Here is a 23,285-nt window from a genome sequence, read left to right as displayed (position 1 = left end):
GCAGCTCTGGAAATAGAGTGATTGGGAAATAGTGGTTGGGAAGAAGTAGGCAGTGTTAGAGATGGAAAGAAGGAGCAGGAGGACCCAGAGGCAGATTGAATAAATGGACTTCTTTATTGCGGTACTTGTTCGCCTCTTTTATCTCAGTTAATATGTAAATACCTAAATTTAATACAGCACCCCCAAAACCCTTGTTTGATCATTTGAATGCCCATATACTGAATATTAATAGCTATATACTAAATATAATTATACCTGCCCCTGTTTACTGTTTAGAGCATTAAGCATATTATACAGACCTTTTTATCTTGAAGATACATTTCTTTGCAGTAACTGTAGCCACAAGTTCCCTTAATCGGCAGTTCACAGGGGAGGGAGGAAGGGGCCATGGCCCCGAGGTCGTTTATGTATCTGGGGGGTGTAACACTTCTTCACACAAGGGTGTCCTTCAGACAACCATATTCCTCATGCAGCTGCAAAACTTATCGATCCTTAACCAGGGAAGGGAAAAGGATGGCAACTTTATCTATCAAGTGAAGAAATAGTGCTTGCCTATGCCGCCCTCCCTATTACTGTGAAAGCGGTTACCCGGGTCTTTACATACCCCAACACGCAGGAGGAATGGAAGACTCGGAGGGAGCTCAGTGAGCACCACATCTCTTTGCCCATGTGGTGACTGCAACATGTGTTGGAAGGAGTTTGTGTAATTTAACTTTAAAAGGGGGGGAAAAATAGGATTTTTCACTTTATACCACAGTGGGAATCACTATAATCTTCTATCTCCGAAGACCCATTTCTAAACCTTTATAGCACGGGCCACATTTTATCTAGTTTGTCTCCTGACCATGCAGACCAGCCTCCCCTCTCATTCACAGTCCCATAATATCTGAGTCAACTGCAGCAAATTCTCATTAGGAAAGCATTTAATGGAACTTTATCTCATAAAGTAACGTTTCATTTGGAGATGAGAAGCCAGCACAATGCTAGCTCTCCGTGGACAGCCATTAAGTACTCCCGAGACCATAGTTTGGGCACCTCTGCTCTTAGATTCAGGGTAAACCCCAACACTTCCCTTACCTCCTTAGAATTGCGAAGAAAACAGACAGTCCTGAGAGCTGTAAACGCCATCATGTACTAAAAATGCCAATAGAGTAAACATCTGCCAACTGCAACATAAACTGAAAAATGTTAAGTTTTCAGCTAGTGAAGACATTAAATTATTTAAGCTTTAATTCACTTACAGTTTTTAGTTGGCTGCTATTTTAAGATGCTATAAAATATAAATCTATTTCAATATTGAATTGATTGTTTAAAAATATTTTATAAATAGAACTTGAGCAACTAAACTTATGCAACATGTGAAATGTCAGTCAGAAATCACTTTTCGAAGAACCCATAGGCTAGAAAGGTGGGGAAGGCAAGTCGTGTCATCAGTACTTTAAAATATATTTTAATATGGCATTTGGCATGAAATGCCTGTAATTGGCATCCATGCCAATCCTGCTAGTACAGGTATAATAATGTAATTTCTGTTGCATCTAAGATATGTGTGATTAGTTTGCCTCGCTGCCCAGAACTCTGGCCTTATTCCACTTAGTTAACCTTTTTCTCTTACCTAATGTCCTCTTTTATTTTGCTGCTGCTGTGCTTCATCAGCACTGTTTGTGCCTATTCCTTTATTTTAAACCTGGTTCACATCAGCTTGGTATAATCCTAAAGACACCATCTTTAAACAGCAGCTTTAAATGAGTGGGGAAAATGTGCGAGGCTTAAAAAAGTGTAAACTTACAAAATTGGGATTTACAATAGATATCTACTCCCCAATCATATGCCCCCCCCCTTTTTTTTTGTTTGTTTGTTAATTTACTAGTTCTAGGTTATATGTTTTCTACAGAGTTAACTTTGCATTTTGAAATAATCTCCTTCCTCTTAGCATTTTCAGACAGAGTAATGGTAGCTGGACACTTTCTGAATTTGATCATGTGAGAGAAGTGTGACTTATCTTCCACCCTCCCATTCCCCCATAAAACCTAGTTTAATATACGTTAGTACTGATTTTCCTGGCAATAGCATAATACTAGGAAACTTCTTATTGGCACTCCAACTCAATATAAATACATTTATAACAATTCTGTGTATCTTGAAGTCGGGTTGCATTTTGTAATGTAGAATACGCATGCATCGTTAGAGGTCATAGTGGAAAATAAAGTGACATCATGCAGGTGTAATTGCACTAAGAGCCAGGGATTGGTGAAAACAGGAATCTTTAGGCATTGACCCTCTTCTTGAGGGTAGGAAACATTTTTCAAATAGTAACTGGAGGAAGGGTGAACATTAAGCTCAGAATTCGGATGGTCCTCTATTCCTCCCACCTCAGCCATCTCCCTTCCTCCAAAGGCCCCAGGAGTTTCTTTTGAGATTTTTACAGTGGTTAAGAAGTTAGTAGAAAAGGGAGTTGGTCAGCCTTGTCCTGTTCAGAGCAAGCCTACCAAGTGCTCAGAGAAACCAGATGAAGAGTGGAACCATCCGTCCTGAGACATAAGAGCTGAGTAGGGAGTTGGATGAGGCTACAGTTATTAGGCAACTTTTCCAAAAGACTTCTTTATCTTTTTTTTGAAATCCTGGAGACTGCTGTGTCACGAGGCTTGAGGCTGGGGAAGACTGTTCAAGTGGAGAAATAGGCATAATAAGGAAATTCTTGTCTTAAGCAAGAATGTGGTTTCCATTATGACTTTAAAGTTTATTCTTTTTTTTTTTTGCCAGTCCTTTCCATGTGTTGTTTTTTTTTTAAGATAAGTTCCACTGTATTTTTTCAGGCTTATTAGTATTGTACATTTTCCAAATATATAACTGTGCATCCAATTTATGAGCAGAAGTACACTTTAGAACTTGGGGCCTCATCCTGATCACACTGAAGTGAAGTCAATAGCAGTACTTCAATGGGAGTAGGATTTTATCCTCAGTTTAAATAAAATACAACTCCAAGGAAAGTGTCTTAATTCCTTTGTGGCTAGACTGATTGTATTATGCTAAAAGGAAAAAAAATTACATTATAGGGTGCTATCAAATATAATACTGAAAGCAAACATTATTACTAACAAATTCTTCTAAAAGAGAAAAAAAAAAACAATCCAAACAACAAGAATATTAGCTTCTGATTGTGTCTGAATTAACAAGTGGATGGAAATTGAATGAGATCACCACAACACAAGCTTGAAGTTGATAAACTTTATCCTGACCCTGCAATTTCAGGAAGAGGATTGCTGTGAGCCATGCTGACCCTGGGACATGTATGAAATAAACTGCTGTCATAAGATATGTGGAAACCAAAACAGTGAGTTTCTGTTTTTTTCCCAATATGGCACTTACACTGTCAACGGAAGCCTTGGAACACTTGTGGGTGTTGAGCTTGAGTCCTCTCCAATCCTGAACTTGCAGAATCAAACCAATCTCATGAACAAATCCAAGAATTTTGAAACTACTCACCACCAGTGTTGGTGCCCGAAATGGTCCATATGCCACTGCAACTTAAAGTTTTTAAGTGACTTTATATCATACAGCAATTAAAATGGCAGCCATTGTATACTGTCCATCACGATTTAAAAGCACCTACATGTTTATCTTCATCATAAGAACCTACAGGTGATGTTTTTCAAACTTCACTTCAGTGAAACAGTGATTGTCTCTTGCATGCCAGTGTTGACCTGATGGCTTGTTTAGATGTTTCTAGCAATAGCTCTGATGAGGGACTCCAGGGTTGTTTGAGTCTCTCTGTGATTGAAACAAAGTATTGATGGGCATGTAAACTGACACAAATGTACTCAAATCCTTAACTATTGTGGATTTTTTTTTGTAATTTTATCATGAATCTCATGGTGGTTGGAGGCTGCTCTTTTAGAACCCCAGTTCCTGAAATTAAATAACTGCTTGAGAATAAAAACAAAACAAAAACCTTAACGTTTCTAGCCCTTGTGGTTGCAGAGAAGCCCAGAATCATAAGCTGTGTGCACTCGAAAGTTTCAACGCTGAGAAGGCAAATAAGACCCCACTTATTTTTAAATCTTGCATTATTTTTAAACCAATCTCATGCTACCTTTGGGCCTGACTCATGACTTCAGAATGGTTAGCATTGGCTGTATCTTGGGTTAATCTGTTAAAGATCATGACAGTGAACACGTGTTCTAATATCAGAAATGTATTCTGATGGCACAAAGTGTTAAATGAATTTTGTGGTGGTGGAAAAGTTCTGGAATGAGAATTGTTGAAACAAGCCTTTTCTTCACAGAAGGGGTTGATTCTAAGCAGTGGTAGTGCAAGCTTCTTGTTACCTGTCTTAGCTCTGAGAGGGCTCCTAGCCTAAGGGGATAGCTAATTTTCCATGACTGTTCAGTCCCTGGCCTCTTGCCTGTGAAAGGTGCCAGTTGTGGTGGAGTTTCTAGGTGTGGGTACTTTCCTGCTAAAGAACTGGATTGAAACCACCAACTCCCCCTGTGTAGGCCACCAAGCACTAGTGTGAGGTGTTGACTGTCACTAACTGTGCTGGATTTGAGCCAGGGTGCTGGAGGGTGGACGGCTCTGTAGCCCCTTACTCCTCTCTAGAGTCCTACAGCCCTCAGTCCCTTCAATCTAGAAGAGGCCAAACTGAACAGACGTTGCTCAGGATGCACGTACACAGTTGACATGGAGGATTATCTCAAATTTTGTAAATTGTCTCCAACTACTGTTTTCCTAATATGCTGTAAAACATGGTGGAGGAGTAGGTCCTTGTGCCTGCTTAACTTGGTATGGGGACAGTCAAAGAACCCAAATTTATTCCAAAACGTAATCTGTAGGTGTGAACATTTGGAAATGAAGAGGTCGGGAAACATGGGAAGTGGCCTGCGCGATGTTTCTTTGTTTTGTTTTTGTTAAACTGTCAAGAGGCGTGGGCAAAGTAGCTTAGCTCCAGAAGGGATTACAGTTGAATTTGAAGGATGAATCGGAAGCAGTGTTGCCCAGTGATGAGCTGCCAAAATCTTAACAACTGGTTCCCTCCTCGCCCCACGAGGGGATCGTTGTCCCCCCCCCCGTACCCCTCGGACTCCTGCCCCATCCAACTCCCCGCATTCCTTGATGCCCCCCCCAGGACCCCTGCCCCATCCACACCCCTCCCCTGTCCCCTGACTGCCCCCAGAACCGGGCAGGAGGGTCTCATGGGCCACTGTAGTGGGTGCCCACCCCACTCCTAAGAGCCAGAGGGACCTGCCAGGGGGCAAGGTGGGGAGTCCCAGAGGTGCTTACCTGGGGCAGCTCCCAGGAAGCATCCGGCAGGTCCCTCTGGCTCCTAGGGGCGGGGGAGAGTAGCTAGTGGGGGAGCAGGGGGAGCGGCCACTCCCCCCACTGATCACATCAAAAGTGGCGCCTTAGGCAGAGCACCCACCGGCAGCTCCCCGCCCCAACCCACCCCCGGCCCCAGCTCACCTCTGCTCTGCCTCCTCCCCTGAATGTGCCGCTCCACTCTGCTTCTCCGCCCCCGCCCCCCAGGCTTCCCGCAAATCAGCTGTTCACGTGGGAAGCCGGGGCAGGCTGAGAAGCAGGCAGCAGTTTCGCACTCAGGCCCAGGGAGGCAGAGGTCAGCTGGGGCGGGGAGGCGCAGAGGGCCGTCTGCACCACAGCAGGTAACCGGGGGGTGGGTGTTCATGGGTGCTCTGGGGCTGGAACACCCACGGGGAAAATTTGGTGGGTGCCCACCGGCAGCTCTGCACCTGGCCCCAGCTCACCTCCGCTCTGCTTCTCCACTCCCCCTCCCCGGCTTCCCGTGAATCAGCTGTTTGCACAGGAAGCCGGAGAGGGCTGAGAAGCAGGCGATGGCTTCACACTCAGGCTGAGGGCGGCGGAGGTGAGCTGAGGCGAGGAGCGGTTCCCCTGCGTTGCGTCCCCCCCCCCCCCACCAGCTGACCTCTGAGGGCCTCCTGCACCGCAGCAGGTAACCGGGGCAGGGGGGGAACGGGACGCAGGGGAACCGCTCCTCGCCTCAGCTCACCTCCGCCGCCCTCAGCCTGAGTGTGAAGCCATCGCCTGCTTCTCAGCCCTCTCCGGCTTCCTGTGCAAACAGCTGATTCACGGGAAGCTGGGGAGCGGGGGTGGAGAAGCAGAGCGGGGCGATCCATTCAGGGGTGGAAGCAGAGCTGCCGGTGGGCACCCACCAAATTTTCCCCGTGGGTGTTCCAGCCCCAGAGCACCCATGAACACCCACCCCCCGGTTACCTGCTGTGGTGCAGACGGCCCTCCGCGCCTCCCCGCCCCAGCTGACCTCTGCCTCCCTGGGCCTGAGTGCGAAACTGCTGCCTGCTTCTCAGCCTGCCCCAGCTTCCCACGTGAACAGCTGATTTGTGGGAAGCCTGGGGGGCGGGGGCGGAGAAGCAGAGTGGAGCGGCGCATTCAGGGGAGGAGGCAGAGTAGAGGTGAGCTGGGGCCGGGGGTGGGTTGGGGCGGGGAGCTGCCGGTGGGTGCTCTGCACACACCAAATTTTCCCCTTGGGTGCTCCAGGGAGTCGGTGCCTAGGGTGCCACTTTTAGCCAGTTAAATTTAGAAACCCTTTTAGAACAGGTTGTCCCTCGCAGAACAACTGGTTCTAAAAGGGTTTCTAAATTTAACAACCGGTTCTAGCGAACCAGTGGGAACCGGCTCCAGCTCACCACTGGTGTTACCTGCACTCACTATTTTATTGCAAGTCTCCGAGTGTGTGTATGTATATAATAATTGAAAGCTCCAGTTTCTGGAGTTAAGTAATAATGAGAGCAGAGATAATTTTTTTTACATAAAAACAAGTGAAATAGGTTTCTAATGCTCATGGTTGTAGAGAAGCTTGGAAAGGTTCAGAAACCAAAGGCTCAGAAACCAAAAGAAGGCAAAAAATTTCATTATTTCTTTAAAAAAACAAACAAAACTTGACTTCTTGAGACCTGACTCTTGCAGCTGGAGATGCGGTAGGAGCTACTGGGGGACTGCTAGAGAAGTGGAACTGGACAATATGGGAATAATCTAGCCAGAGGTAGAATTTATGGGAGAATGGATATAACTGAAAAATATTCCTTGCTCAATAATTGAAAAACCTAGTATGGGGCTGAACATTTGGGGGTTGATGGGAACAAGCCCTTAAAATAGGCATGGCTAGAAGAGCAGAAGATGAATTGGGACACGCTGGAATAGTGGGTATGTAAATATTGGGTGAGAGCTCTGTTTAAGGCTTGGGAAGAAAACAGCTGCTGGGCTGGGTGTATTCAAAATGTATATGCACAGATGCATATAGAATATGAAGTTCAATCAAAAAAGCAAATAAACAGCTCTGAGTTTTAAAAGGTTTGGATTTCTAACCATTAGTTTAATAGTCACATGTCCAGGAGAGGGCAGCAGTGTATTTGTATTACATTGATTTAAGTGCAAAATAAAAATGAAGTGTACTCTGCCTTCTACATTGACATGGTAATAATTATAGTTACAGAAAGCATTAAGTTAGAAAAGGCTTTGGTTCAGGGGTGTAAACACTATTGCACTCATTAGAATACAAGCTTCTTTTTGATAATTAATTCAGACACATTCAATATGGAAACTGTTTGGGTCTCCGTGTTTATTCTCAGGTACTGTGAAAATGTCTGATTTCAGCATCCAAAATTGTACTAGAGCTTTCATTTGAATAAGCTTATAAAAATAAAAAAATATTGAAGAATGAACTTAGGCAAACCTTATCAAATCCGTGTGGAGATGCAGAATTCAAATTTGAGGACTCTTGTGATGTATGCAAGAGGGAGTAGAGACCTTTCATTTTGCTATTTTAGTTGCAAAGGGAGGAATTAGTGTGACACCTAACGCAGCATTCTCAAACCTTTGAGCTTTAGTGTAACTTTTTATGTTAGTGGAAGTTATAGTTAAGGTTGCATTCAGCTATCATCCTAGCCCTTATTTTTTAGGGCATGATCCTAAATAACACATGACTGGGCATAGTGCTTGCGGTCAGTTGTAGTACTTACTGTAGTAAGCACTTTATCTTGTAGGGCCCTATTGAAGTCAGTGCAGGTTCTATCATTAACTTAATTGGTGCCTGGATTGTACTTGTATTGCTGCTAGGATCACGGCCTTAGAAAGCAATTGTGCAGTCGGGAAAACTATAAGTAAGGCAGCATTCAACTTCCATCATTATATATTTTCTAAGAAAGTGGTTGGTTGGTCACTTAGACATACTCTGAAGGGTAACACATGGCGAAGGGGATTTGAAAATTTTGAACATAAATTTCCAATTACTTCTCAAACAAATAAAAATCTTTGCTAGTGATTCACCATCACTCTGATTATCTATATGAGTAGCTAGGAAATGGATCTCTAGAGCTTCTAGGTCTAGGTCTGTACATCTTTGGCTGAACTACCTATTTCAGCAATTAGTTACCCCTTTAATCTGGTTTCTTTCCACTCCTGTCCTTAGCTGCTGGGCTGTAGTACAGTAACTTACTTTGAGATGCGGAAAAACAAGTGAATGGTTCTGTTCACATATATGAATTAGCCATTAGGGGGTGCCATGAGAATAGCTAATTTGAGATACCTGTGTTCAGGCTGTCTCTTTTTTTTTTTTTCTCTTCTCAGAGAAGCATTCAATCTTCACTACCCTAAGGACTTAAATTTCCAATTCCTCTTCCATACAGCTGCACATTTGTGCCTAAAAGATGAAATATTTCAATGAAACCATATGAATTGGAGAGATGTGGATGACTTACTGTTTTTAAAAATGACAATGGAATTTTATGTAGTGGAACTAACAATTGGAGAAATATTACTTGAAAAAATAAAATCAGCACACTTCAGGTAACGTGATAGTAACAGAAACCAAGATCAGATTTTTGATCTCTAAGCTTGTTTAGGTTGAGTATAAACACGTCTGGCTTAATTCTGCTTTCCAAAACGAAGCATGTGTTACAAATATTGTGGGAAACATTCCGTTCTTGTTACACACAAGCTATGCCAGGTGAAGCAACATGGAGCCTCTAGTCTGAACTTTGATTGCTCAAAGAAGCATTATTATTGAGAAGAGGAGTTGGGGACCAAGTAAGAGGGTGGATTGGGCAAAGACCTTAGAAAGGAAAAGGAGGGAAAGCTGGACAGCCATTTGAAGAGAAAACAAAGGGACCAATGGCAATCTCTTGTTAGTACTATTACCTACAAAGGTTCCTTAGTCTTACCATTAATATCATGATTCAACATTTCCTTGTTTGCTAGGGGAAAACAAGAACCTCTTCTGCAGTACTTTAGTGTTTGTAAAGCTATTGGCTGTGAAGTGCTTTGTTGTGGTGCAGATGAGCAGAAAGGCGCATGGTTGCAAAACATAAATTCTTCATTAGTGGTAATCTGGTCATCACTACTTCTGCGAGTAGTGAAACCTGCGATCCTACCTTTTTTGCAGCACAGTAGAGGAGTGCTTTGTTAGGGTTAACCCCAAAGGGGGACACACTGGGCTGTCTGTTGATAATAGGGGTCAGCAGAGAGTGCCACTGACTATGACTCAGTCTTTGTTTCTGCTTGCAGCTAACTATGCTCGGTGCCATTTCAGAATTCCCAGGCCTTCCCTGTTTAGTGAAGTTTACAGCACTGACTCTAAGTGCCCTGTAGCACATCACAGCAAGTAGTTACAATTTTTAAATTTGAAGGTAGGGCTTAGGACATTAAACGTTGGGTTGCTTCAGTTACCTGCGAAAGCTCCCTCATTTGGAAAGCCTCATCTACTGTGAAAGGAGACGTAGGGTTGTGTGAATCTCTTGGAAGCTTGAAGTCTTGCAAATGATTTGTGGAGACTGATGAAAGAAGTTTGTTCCTAAAGTTACAAACTAGTTAAACTGGGTTTTGGTTTTTTTATTTTTTTTGTTTCCTAGGGCAAGGTGAACAGTGGTTTTTTTTTTTTTTAAAGATCCCTCTTCCTCCTTATCAGAAAGATAGACTGGCATAGATGAACATATTGGGGGAGGAGGGCAGGATATCCTATGTCAGGTTTTCACTTTTCTGAAGACAAACTACCCCCACATGTCCTGATCTTAGGGCAGGTCTACACTACAAAATGACTTTTTGGTACAACTGTGTCGCCCATGGATGTGAAAAATCCACACACTTGAGCAACACAGTGATACCCACCTAAGCACGTTTTTAAGTGTAGACCTGTCCTTATTCTCTTTGACTTAGTTCTAGTTTTCCTGGGTATTTTTTCTCCCCTTACAGACCCTCTCTACTCTCTTGCTCCACTTTGTTTATTACAGTGTCCCCCGTGTGGAGTATGAAAATGTAATGTCCATGTTTGAGTGGCTGCTAAAGATCTTCCACCTTCAATCATTTTAATTAAATGTAAACACTGTGTTGCCTTGCTCCTGCTGCAAGAGTCATGATCCTTCTCACGTTCACGTTGCTGCCACCCTTCATTTATGGTGCTAGTGTTCCGTCTTTCCTGGGGAACTCATGTGAAATGTTTTTGCTTAGCAGCATAGTATATTGCCATGCTGACCTACTCCTGTGACCGCTGGAAACTGAACTGGGAGTAGGGTGAAAGAGCTGTTGAGGGTAAGATATGCTGTCAGTTAAGGAGTAAAGGAAGTAAGAAGATAGGAGACGTGAGCATGCTGGAGAGCTGGAAAGAGGAGCAAGTAGATGGTTGTAAAGGTGACTGAGTCAGTATGAAAAATTAAGAGTTCACTTGTTCACCTCTTCTTTCTATTTTTTTTTTTTTTTGTGGGGGGGTCCCTTTCTCTCCTGGTTCCAGCCTGTCCATGTCTTCCTTTGTTCCTGCCAGTCCATTCACTCTCCATCTTACACTGCAAGAACTCAGAAATATAACTTGTTAAGCAAGTGTATACCCTCAATGTCCCTTTAAATTCTAGTTTTTCTCCTAATTGCCTTAATTAAATCCAGAGTAATATAAATATTTTATAAACATCTTTGTGGCTATTAACATTTAAATTAAGATTTAACAATGAATATTTGATTTGAGAGATTGTATAATCAGGAACATACATTTTAATCCCCAAGCAGGTGTTAGTAGCTTAAATTCATAATATTGTAGGTCCAGAAACAAAGGGTGGTGGTGGTTTTTTTTTTTTAAATTATTTTTAAGCACGTCTGAGTAAAAGAAAGATCTTCGACTATTCTTTTTAAAATTAAGTTCAAAATAAGAACGAAGGCCTCTCCTAACATTGTCGTGCGGTACAGTGCCATTGGTAGTTACCGTGATAGAAAGATGTGATCTTTCAGGGTGGGTGTACAAATCTGACACTTAACTGTATTCTCAGACCTGACACTCTGACTTAGATAGAACAGGATAGGCATTGACTCAGTCCACGGGAGATACAGCTTTCTCAGCAGCTTGCCTGCTCATCTGGAACTCTCTCCTGGAAGAGATCATAATGATCATGCATCTCACTGCCTTCAGAGCAAACACAAAGACTAATTCTTTGATTTAGACTATCCAGAAAGGAAAATAACCCCACCACTAAACAAATTTAAGTCCCTGAATACTGGAGGAAGAAAGGGATGTAATTTTGTACATGCTCAATAATTTCCCTAGACACACAGATCTTCATGGAGTAGGATAGGCTCCCCCAGGCACCCTGAGAGAGGACCGAAAACTCTGAGGTCGCCCCTCTGGAACTTTCCTGTCTGTTCTTCCCTCAAGAAAGACCGGGTTTGACAAGCAGGATGTGGCCACCAATAACAGAGGCACCAGCCATCTTTGCCCCTGGAGTCTGCTGTCAGACACTGGAGAGTCCCAGATAGGGTTCTGAAGCACTTAGGGAAAGATGAGTAAGTTGAATGCTGAGTGTGTGAGCATTAACTCATCAAATTCCTTAGGGTTGAGGCTGTAGAGTGCTGCCTGTGTGGCCAGCCCTGCCCAGTGCAGGATTCAGAAAGTCTTCCATGAAGGTGAGGTAAGGAGAGAGTGATGCAGCACTCCACTGAATCACCGTACCCCCTGTGTGATATGGCCCTGTGTGATGCTGGTTTATGTCATAAACCTCCTACCTCAAAATGAAAATCCTCTTTCGTGCTGGGAGGTGCTTGGTTCTAACACAGTATTTTTCATTTACGCCCAGAGGTAGTGCTTGCTTTCCATCTCGGTTCTGGTTTATTACTAATAAAGTGCATGGACCTCCGTGCTCCCTGCTTCTGCCTGCACAGAAATGTGGAAATGTTGGCTGGATCTCTGCTTTAAAAAAGGGACGGGGGTGAGGGGGTGGAGAGCGGACAAGCTATGAGGCATTAAAAGGAAAAGAGAGAGGTGTTTTTCTATATGGCCATATTTGTGATTTGCAGCTAATTGTCCTGAGCTATGCCACAGTGAACCAGGGGACTAATTTAGTACTCCCGGGGGTGGGAAATACCAAGTAATTTAAATACCCTAGCATAATTCCTAGAAGATAGAAACTAAGATCTCCCTCCCTCCCTCCCTCTCTCCTTTCCTTTTCTTTTTTGTTATCCTAGCACTATACTTTAGTCAGAGATGTATATGTGTTACTCCTAAAGGGCAAATGTGTGCCCCTTACTGATGGGAGTCCATGTATTCATGCCCTTATTTGTGTTGTAATATATCATTAGCAATGGACTAACTCAGAAGACAAAACTTTGCCCCCAGAGCATGTCTCCCATTAGCATTGGAGAGTGCTGTGTGAGGGCCTGGACATTGTTTTAAGCAGTGGTTGACTTGAAATGGAATTGTCCAACTATGGTGTTTGACTGATTCCAGTGAGAAGAACATAAACGTGTATTAGCAGGTATTAAATACTTGCATGTCTTCATTTTTCCTGAATATCTTACTGAAATGCTGATGTTTGTATATTAACCTTTTAAAACTAATGGCAAAGATCAAAAGTCATGGAACAAACTGGGATATGTGTATCTGAAGAAGTTGCTCTGCTTCTCAGAGATGGCATGTAGTATAGAAGCTATGTCCTGTGCAAATGGCCAGAGCCCAAGTTAGAAATGTTTTTATGATGTCCTAATTCTTGCATAAATATTTCTGTAAAATAGTTAACATAACAAATAATGGGTATATTATATCCGATTCCAAAGATGAGCTCTTTCGAGATTTTGGGTAAAGATAAATCTCTCAAATGGACCAAATTAGTCCAGAATTGATAATTTCTAAATGAATAAGACTCTGGAATTCTTGGCCAGATTATCACATATTCAAGCTGTCCTGAATATAAACAGCTATGTAAATTCCCACCTAAAATATGTAGAGAACAGCTAATCTCTAGGACTGTGTATCTTACATATGAATATCTTAATGAAGAGAGGCAGAATAAAGACCATTTTACAATTAAACAGACAAAGGAGGAAAGCCTTATTGCAGGAATGACCTTGACAGAGTAGTCTCCTGGTGGTCATTCTATAAATTTCAAACGTCATAAATATTGAAATATTCAAATTCCTTTTTGTGTCCCATTGGTCACCAACTAATTTCAGAAAATCATCTCACACAGGGTTTGGCCTATTGGCGATCAATTACCATAGCATGCATTTTAAATCTTAATTAAATTTGCATAGTTGTATAATCTTTTTGAGAGCAGCTAGGATCTCTGCCACTTCATGAATAAATTAGTGCATCAAAGAGCTGGTGGTCCCTTTTTGTAATCCCAGGTTTTATGTACACACCTCTTCAAACCAGACTTACCTTTGAAATTTGGCATACGCGCACAAACGTCATTCTGCCAAGAGTCTTCATTGCTGTGCCAATTAGGTGATGCTGCATGATGGAATCTATTTGAACGTGCCAGCAATGAGACCGTGAATGTGCCATTTACCTCAAGTTTCATTCACCCCTTTCTGAATTGCGAATTACCTTCAGTGAGCTACCAGGTCACAGGGATGCTACAGACACCCTGCCTTATGTCAATGAACTGTACACCAAATTTTCTATTAGATGTAGGCTTCTATTGTCAGCTTTATGACGGCCTCTCATTACATTGCTGGGGCGTTACTGTAACTGAGATTGTGCCCACAATTGTGAAGATAGAACTACTTCCATAACAAGGTGAATACACTCCTCATGGAAAGAGGAAACGTTCATTCGAGTGATGATGCTCTGGCAAGACCCTGATACAAAAACCATGAATACAAAAATTGAGTAGGAGAGTCATGCAATGATCCTTGTGCAACAGGCTTTTCAGAGATTAACCCCCATGTGGGCACTTAAGTGGAGTGATTTTTTTTCCCTTTAATTTCTTGTCGGTCTTGCTGGGCAGCAGCACTTTCTTTTCAGTACTATTTATTGGTGTATAATATCTTTCTGACCGAGAATCCTAACGCACTTTCTATAGATACTAAATGAAGAAGTTGAAGACACATGTTCATAGAAAATCTCCTCTTTCTAAAATGAATTTAATAATGGTGAAAAATTCTTCACTGGAAAGTGAAATTCACCACCACTGAAGAAGCAGGAGAGGTGGTTTTCAGCATAAGCTTTCCTTTGTAGTAACCCATCCATGAGCCATGGTGTTCTGGAGAGATTGCTGTTGCGTCTGAGATGTAGGATAGACCAGATATAGTCCTGGACCAAGGGCATGTTTTAAATGGACTTTTGAACAATGAGGGATGAAACAGGAGCTTTTATTACTGGGAGGAAGCTGTGACCTGATTTTCTTCCACACCCTGCTTTCCAGTAAGAGTTGGTATTTTTTTTTTAGGCCTCAGAGGTCACGAGGTATTGAATTTTTAAAACTGCTACATTATGACTTAGTCTCATAGCTTTAGCTATAGGTTTTGAAACTTCTGCAAACGTAGGTCCTCTCCTTCCAAGACCTAGACTGGGTAAATATTGTGGTAAAATAACATATTAAGTATAGTACAGGGCGTAGAACAAGTACTGTGGTGACATTAAGAGGGTAAATTTACAACAAGATCTATACAAGCATGGAACAGTTTGTCAGAAAGGTGAAAATCTTGTTGCTAGAGACTCTTAAAACTCGATGGTGGAAAGCACTAGGAATTATACTGTGCGATAAGGAATAGTCCTGCAAACTGGCAGCAGCTCTGTTTGTCAGACACATAGATGAACATAATTTGTTGGGGAAGAGTCAACATGGTTTTTGTAAAGGGAAATCATGCCTCACCAATGTACTACAATTCTTTGAGGGGGTCAACAAGCATGTGGACAAGGGGGATCCAGTGGATATAGTGTGCTTAGATTTTCAGAAAGCCTTTGACAAGGTCCATCAGCAAAGGCTCTTAAGCAAAGTAAGCTGTCTTGGGATAAGAGGGAAGGTCCTTTCATGGATTGGTAACTGGTGAAAAGATAGGAAACAAAGGGTAGGAATAAATGGTCCATTTTCACAATGGAGAGAGGTAAATAGTGGTACCCCCCCAGGGGTCTGAACTGGGCCTAGTCCTATTCAATATATTCATAAATGATCTGGAAAAAGAGGTAAACAGTGAGGTGGTAAAATTTGCAGATGATACAAAACTATTCAAGATAATTAAGTCCCAGGCAGACTGCGAAGAACTACAAAAGGATCTCTCAAAACTGGGAGACTGGGTAACAAAATGGCAGATGAAATTCAATGTTGATAAATGCAAAGTAATGCACATTGGGAAAACATAATCCCAACTATACGTATAAAATGATGGGGTCTAAATTAGCTGTTACCACTCAAGAAAGAGATCTTGAATCATTGTGGATAGTTCTCTGAAAACATCCACTCAATGTGCAGCAGCAGTCAAAAAACCAAACTACGTTGGGAATCATTAAGTAAGGGATAGATAATAAGACAGAAAATATCCTATTGCCTCTCTGTAAATCCATGGTTCGCCCACATCTTGAATATTGCATGCAGATGTGGTCGTCCCATCTCAAAAAAGATGTGTTGAAATTGGAAAAGAGTTCAGAAAAGGGTAACAAAAATGATCGGGGTATGGAACAGCTGCCATAGGAGGAGAGATAATAAGAGTGGGACTTTTCAGCTTGGAAAAGAGATGACTAAGGGGGGATATGATAGAGGTCTATACAATCATGACTGGTGTGGAGAAAGTAAATATGTGTTATTTACTCCTTCTCATAACACAAGAAATAGGGGGTCACCAAATGAAACTAATAGGCAGGAGGTTTAAAACAGACAAAAGGAAGTATTTTTTCACACAACACACAATCAGTCTGTGGAACTCTTTGCCAGAGGATGTTGTGAAGGCCAAGACTAAAATAGGGTTCAAAAGAGAACTAGATAAATTCACGGAGGATAGGTCCATCAATGGCTATTAGCCAGGATGGGCCGGGATGATGTCCCTAGCCTCTGTTTGCCAGAAGGTGGGAATGGGCAACAGGGGATGGAACACTTGATGATTACCTGTTCTGTTCATTCCCTCAGGGGCACCGGGCATTGGCCACAGTCGCAAGACCGCATACTAGGCTAGATGGACCTGTGGTTTGACCCAATATGGCCGTTGTTATATTTATCTAAATAGATGTGATATAAGCATGGTATAAATGCAAATATCTCTGATCTCCTACTTCAACATGCCCAAAGAATTCTTGCTCTTTCTGTGGCAGTGGTTCTTCCGGTTGATCACATAGTATCATGGTCTTAAGAATCACTCCCACAATAATGACCTTCCGATGGTCTCTGCACTTGATTGTCAGAATTGCTTATGAAATGTAGGTGCAGAAGTGGCATCAGTGTAGAAAATTTGCACAAACAGCCTTACGTATAAAGCCTCATTGCTTTTCTGAGTTCGTTTCTTACCTACACCCACCACTGTTGTAATATTACAGAGTTCTACTCTGTTTGTTTGTTTTCACTTCATAAGTGTGCTAGTCAGTTTGTAAGGGCAGGCCCTAAAGAACAGAGCACTCCATGCCTTTCCTGGAGGTTTGGGGTGAACTTATCTGAGGGTATGTTAACACTGCAAAAAACAAAAAAACCTGCAGCAGCAGGCTCTCAGAGCCGGTGTTAACTGACTTGTGCTTGTGCTTGGGGAATTAAAAATAGCCATGTGGATGTTTGGGCTTGGGCTCTGAAACCCAACAAAGATTGTGTGTTTCAGAGTCCGGGCTCCAGTCTGAGCCCAACATCTTCCTATTTTTAGGCCCATAGTGCAAGCCCTGTGAGCCTGGATCAGTTGGCCCAGGCTTTGAGACTCATTGCTGCAGGTCTTTTTTGCAGTGGAGACATACCCTAAATGTCTCAAGGCAGAGAGGCCTTAAAGGTCATTCTCATCAGCCTCCAGGGCAGGTCTGGGCTCTTTATAGAATGGGCTGCAGTGAGTGGCAAGAGGAGCTATTAAATTATTAAGATGTCACTCCTGCTCTCTGGAATCTTGAATAATATAGTGGTAGATGCAGTTGGGAAGAGCATCAATATGAGTGTGTTTGTTTGTAAGGCATTTTATGTATCTTGTTAGGCTGTGCAGGAGCAACACAGCTGGTTGATTGATAGCATGCAGTGCTTCCATAATGATCTAAGAACAGATAGTCCTTCTGTAGATTGATGCTGGTCACAGAACAGTGTTGGCTGTCCTCCAGTTAAAAAGGAATAGGGAACAGTGCCGGGTGTTCCAGGCAGATCTGGCAGGAGTTATTAATTGGGTCTTCCTCTATACCTGCCCCTTCCCAAGAATACGGGGGCATTAACTGGAGCTGAGATATAAATTTCCTATATATCAAGAGCATACAAGATTACTTTAGGTCTCTGAGATGTTTAATTATCATCACCATCTGTTTCACTTGCGCAAAAATCTCACTGAAAAATACTTGGTGTCTCCTTTTTAATTCTGTCCCCATAATACGAGAACAAATGGTCACTTGAGGAAATTTACAACGAACAAAGCATAGGCATATATCTCAGAAGGCCTGATTCTGCAAAGTTACTCTTGTGAATAATCTTGACTCTCCCACGTCCATTGAAGAAAGTGAGATAACTTCAGAACCTAGGGACTGTGACAATAAGAGTTGTACAAATACCTGAGACACATGGGTGACCTAGGAGCATTGAGATTGGGCCCATAGTGCCTAGTTAGCCTGTAGAGTTTGTGGTTGGAGATCAAGGTTAAGAACTCTATTTGCATCTTAACAAGGGCTGAATAATTTTGTGACCAATTATATTTATATCTGTTCACTTTACATCAAAGAATGTTTTGTGCTTTCGCACATAAGCGTACTGCTGCAGGGGCCAGGAAGGAGTCCCCTATGTCCTGTACAGGGTTACACAACTGTTTGGTGTACTTCAGGGAACTTCCACTGTCCCTGAAACTCTAAGTATGAATCACAGCTGCAGATGGGATACCAGACCTACTGAACCACTGATGCTTTGGGATTCCACCCAGACCAGTAAGGGGTTGTCACCACCTGCCCTGCCACTTTGTGTGCCTTAAATGCTGTGCTGCTGTGGCTCACAGCCTGCACACCAACAGCCGGCATACAAGCAGAAGGGTATTCGGAGTTGCCAGACAGGTGGTGACACAACCACTTACTGGTCTGGGTTGAACCCCAAGCATCACACTGGCTTAGTTAAACAGAATTTACATGCAGCTTGCTCTTTTAACTAAGGCTTACACATTGAGCATTGGTAAAATAGTTTGTGATTCTCAAGTGAGAAGTCTGGGAACAGTTAAAGGTTATACTTTTATTATTTTCTATTTATTTTGGGAAGGAAATAGAGCAAAGGGAAGTGTAAAGATGAGTAAGAAGCAGAAAAGGCAGGAGGAGCAAAGAAACATGCGCTGAGCTCATCAAGAAGCAATTAGAAGAGCTGAGTGTATGGGGGTCTGTCAGCAGCCACTCAGAAGAAATCTGAGCATAGTGGTCATGCTGCACTTGTATGCCATGGGTCCCTTGCCCCAAATAGGGCTCAGAGGGGGGTCCCTCTTTCTCCAGCAGGGTATGCCGGAAACCAAGCAGATGGCTTCCCTAGATCCCTCATCAATGGAGAAAGGTCCCGAGCTGTGGAGGCTGGAGTGGAAAAGGCTGCTAGGGAAGGCGAGATGGGAAGAGCTGCAGGCCAGGTGTCAGAGCGTGGTGATAGTGCTGGAGCAATCTGATGCAGCCAGCTCGAACAGAAGAGGGTTAAGTCGTACCCATGGGACCCAGGAGGAAGTACATAATGGTGCCACCTGATCAGAGGCTAGCAGACAAACAGATGTGGGTGTGATCGACCCCATTGTTCTGCCTGTAGCATGAGTCATTATGGACACTAAAGGTTATTCTGGTTTCTGACTGTGGAAATGTAGGAAATGTCTTTTCTTGGTGTGTTTTCTGTAATAATGTAACAAGGTTGAGCCTGAGGGCTCACGTACAAGATTGCAATAGCCAGACTCCGTGGTCGAGGAGGTAAACCCTCACTGGGGAAACTGAGTCAGTTGAGTGGGGCTGTGGCCAGGGTTTGCTAGGAGCAGTGAGACCCTAGCACAGCTAGCAAAGCAGAGGGGGAAATGTAGGGAAACTGAGCCACAGCTGGAAGGTACTGTGGTCCAAAAAATTGTGTATGGAGAGAGGCTGGCACAGCTATGGATAGCTATGGGCCAGAACTCCACTGGGAGCAGGGCAGACGCAGGGTGGTAAGAGATCTGGTTTCTCAGGTCTAGGGTTCTGGCACTTCGGTTATTGGCTTGGGTGACCCAGATGGGTACTGTGTCAATGTGAGGGGCGGGAAATGTGACTGTTGCGGTTCAAATACAAGACAGAACAAGGCTTTAAGCAAGCAAGCAGGCTGGTCTGCCGACGGGCTCATCTCCTGTCAGCTTTCCACCCTCTTTTATTCTTTCTCTCCCCCCACGCATTACATACTCCAACAGATAAAAGGAATACACTGGCTTTGTTTAATATTCTTATTTTACCAATATCTATCTACCGCATTCCTTGCTCTCAGGCCTTGAGCCCAGTCCTGGGAGGCTTCCCACGGTTCATGTCATCTGGGAGAGATTCCAAGGTTCGTGCCCTTGAGAGGAGCCGTGTGTGCACTGCTCCTACACAACACTCTGGGTGTGCCTTGAATGTTGCCAAGTGCATGAACCCTGCATGAATGCTACATCCCCTCCTTTTTTGTTTATTTGTGCTCTGCCATCTCATAGTAGCCATCAATTTGCTTTTGCAAGCCAATTAACTCCCGGACAGACAAGGTCATAACTCGTGGAGCCTGCCAGGGCGGGTCTCGACAAAGCCTTAACAAAAAGGAAATACATTGCACACAGCAACAGCAAAAAATAAGCCCAAGAAGGTAAAGTGTAATTGGCCAGGCCCCAATTAGCCATGCTAGAGTACTGGGAAGAGAGGTTCGCGTAAGCAGCGAGCATCGTCTCATTCCCTGTTTCCTCAGGGTGATGACATACTGGAATAAGGCACGTACCTAACAATTCTTCAGCTGCTACAAAATCAGATAAACAAAAGTGGGTAACATTTGCTATTGAAGCCAATCTTTCCCATAGGTTATATGTCATTCGGGCCCATAACGGAGGAGGCGCTCCCGAGTCAACCCCTACAGGAAATAGCAGGCACATAAGGCACACAATCAATACAGAATTAGCAGTGATTTGGGCGAGAATGGCCACAAACAGAGTCTCCGGAGTCTCTGGCTGTTGGTTTGCTTCCAGTCTTTGAGCCGCGGTGACCAATGCTTTCACTGCTCCCCATGTCACGGGCTGGCTTGGGACGCTACGTCTCCTCCGTCTCCGTCCCGCTATTGTTGACCCGGGAGGCACCGTGTTCTCCTCCAAGGTCAGCTGAAACTCCGGTATGGGGTTCGACAGCCCCTGGTGCCACGCCATGCTGTTTCAGTGCCGGTCGCACACAACGGGCCGGAACCCACAATGGTCCTGCAGGGAGAGAGACAGCAGCATATCCCCGACCCCAAGTAATTAAAGGTACTGGGCCCAACCATTGCGGATCGGGCAGCTGACGGTAATAGACACGCGGTCTTTCCAGTACCTCGGACTTATGAAAATGCCAATCCGCGGGGGTCTGCTGATCTGTATTCAGTGTTAAATTATTTAAAGTAAACAAAAGGATATGCAATTGTTGCTGAATGTCTCCTAAGGTTCGGAGACGCAGCTCCCCTTGTTTTAATTGTTTATCAAGCAAGGTTTTTAGCGTGCGATTTGCACGTTCAACAGTAGCTTGGCCTGTGGAATTATAAGGGATCCCGTGTTTGAGACGGACGTCCCATTGGGCACAAAAGGTGGAGAGGGCTGTGGAGCAATAGGCTGGGGCATTATCCGTTTTTATCTGGCTCGGGCGACCCATAACAGCAAAACAGTCTAGCAAGTGGTGAATAACTTTGGGAGTGGCTTCCCCATGCTGTGGGGTTGCCCAGAGGAATCCTGAATAGGTATCAATGGAAACATGTAAAAACGAATAGGGGCGGAATTGTGGCACGTGAGTGACATCCATTTGCCACAGCTGATTCGCTGTGGTACCTCTAGGGTTAACAGCATAAGAAAAGGTAGGGGCAGCAGCGGCACAGTGGGGGCAGAAACTAACAATAGAACGTGCATGATCAGCAGGAATGTGAAACTGTTGGGCCAAAACAGAGGCAGACTGATGAAAAAAGGAATGGCTTTCGATGGGGTCAGAAAAGAGAGAATTTACCTGACCACGTAACGCGCGATCAGCGCACGCATTGCCTTCAGTGAGTAGCCCAGGCAGAAGGGTATGACTGCAAATATGAGCAACAAAATAAGGAAAATTACGAGTGGTGATGAGATACTGTAAGGACAAAAACAGGTGAAGAAGGTCCGCATCGACCTGAGGGGTAATGAGGGCAAGGGGTAAATGATCAATTACCTGATAAACATAATGCGTGTCCACAATCAAATTAAAGGGACAATCAGCAAAAAGTTGAAAGGCCAAAATAACAGCAGCCAGTTCTGAGCGCTGCGCAGAACGCTGAGGCAGCATAAAACGAGAATGCCAACAAGGGGGGTCACCTAATTGATAGGTGACAACACCGCAATGTGGAGAGCCATCAGTAAAAAGAGTGATAGCTGAAACAATAGGTCAAGAGCGGCTAAGACGATGTACGATTAGTGGCACCTTTTGTGTGATCACCAACCAAGGATCTTTTGGGGGATTATAAGAAATCTCTCCCACATAATCACAAAGAGCAACCTGCTAGACCAAGGAGGTGTGGTACAAGGAATCAAATTCACTACGTGATAAGGGGAAAACAATGACAACTAAATCAGTGCCCGTGAGTTGCACTGCACGGTGGCGGGCTTTACGAACAAGGTCGGACAGGGCGTCTAAATAAGGATAAATGTTCCGGGGAGGAGTGGAAGACAAATATATCCACTCTATAATAGAGACGGCTGTGTCTGTACGAGGTACAAACAGAGCCGCAGTAGGCATATGAGGGGTGGCAAGGAGAACTAACCGCAGGGGACGAACCTCAGTGAGTCTATCCACAAACTGCTGACTCAACACTGCATTGATCTGTCGAATGCAGGCAATGTGCTCCTCAGTGATGGCAATAACTGCGCCCGGTGCCCGAGCTCCACGTAGGAGCTCGAACAACGGCTGCAGTATCGATGTGGGGAGACAGAAGTAGGGTCGAATCCAATTTAAATGACCCAAAATTTGTTGTAATTTAACGAGGGTTAGGGGTTGGGGTAGAACCACTTCCGGGCGAACGGGGGCAGCATAGGTTTGTAAAACCTTATTCCTGAGATATTGGTAGGGATAAGAGCGTTGGATTTTTTCTGGTGCCACTAACAGGCCATTTTGGCCGAGAATCTGGGACAAATATTCAAGCTGTTGTGCTGTAACCTGGGGACCACTAAGCAAAATATCGTCCATATAACGGTAGACCTTTAGTGTGGGGTATCGGGCACGAAAAGGGGTGAGGGTCCGATCCACAAAAAATTGATACAAGGTTGGACTATTTTGCATTCCCTGGGGCAAGACCTTCCGCTGATACCTTTGAGAGGGTTGCTGATTATTATATTCTGGCACCGTAAACGCGAATTTTTCGCGATCTTGTGGGCAAAGAGGGATTGTGAAAAAACAATCTTTTAAATCTAACACACAAAGCTGATTGGTTTGAGGAATTAAATTCGGGTTTGGCAACCCAAACTGCAAGGGGCCCATGGGTTGGATGCGTTTATTTATTTCCCTTAAATCATGCACCAGATTTTTTCTTAATAACGAACACCGGGGTGTTCCAAAGACTAATGGAGCTCTCCAAGCGCTGTGCATGCAAATGTTGTTGTACAAGCGAATGAAGCGCTTTCAGCTTTTCTAGGGGGAGGGGCCACTGGTCAATCCATACGGGCTCTAAGAATTGCCATTCCAGTGGTAATGC

The 23,285-nt window shown here is 43.8% G+C and overlaps 1 protein-coding gene and 1 long non-coding RNA gene across 4 annotated transcripts in view; one reads left to right on the top strand and one right to left on the bottom strand.

Annotated features, from left to right (window-relative positions):
- STK39 (serine/threonine kinase 39) overlaps positions 1-23,285 on the top strand; it is a 205,852-nt gene that overhangs the window by 81,527 nt on the left and 101,040 nt on the right. The gene's annotated exons all lie outside the window — the stretch shown is intronic.
- LOC142068541 (uncharacterized) overlaps positions 21,574-23,285 on the bottom strand; it is an 80,272-nt gene continuing 78,560 nt past the window's right edge. The window contains exon 3 of the long non-coding RNA XR_012664370.1: positions 21,574-21,641. This is a non-coding gene — a long non-coding RNA (uncharacterized LOC142068541). The remainder of the gene's footprint in view (positions 21,642-23,285) is intronic.

This window comes from Caretta caretta, chromosome 11 (assembly GCF_965140235.1).
Source record: "Caretta caretta isolate rCarCar2 chromosome 11, rCarCar1.hap1, whole genome shotgun sequence".
In the NCBI taxonomy this organism is placed as follows: domain Eukaryota; kingdom Metazoa; phylum Chordata; order Testudines; family Cheloniidae; genus Caretta; species Caretta caretta.
This window is presented reverse-complemented; position numbering and strand designations above follow the sequence as displayed.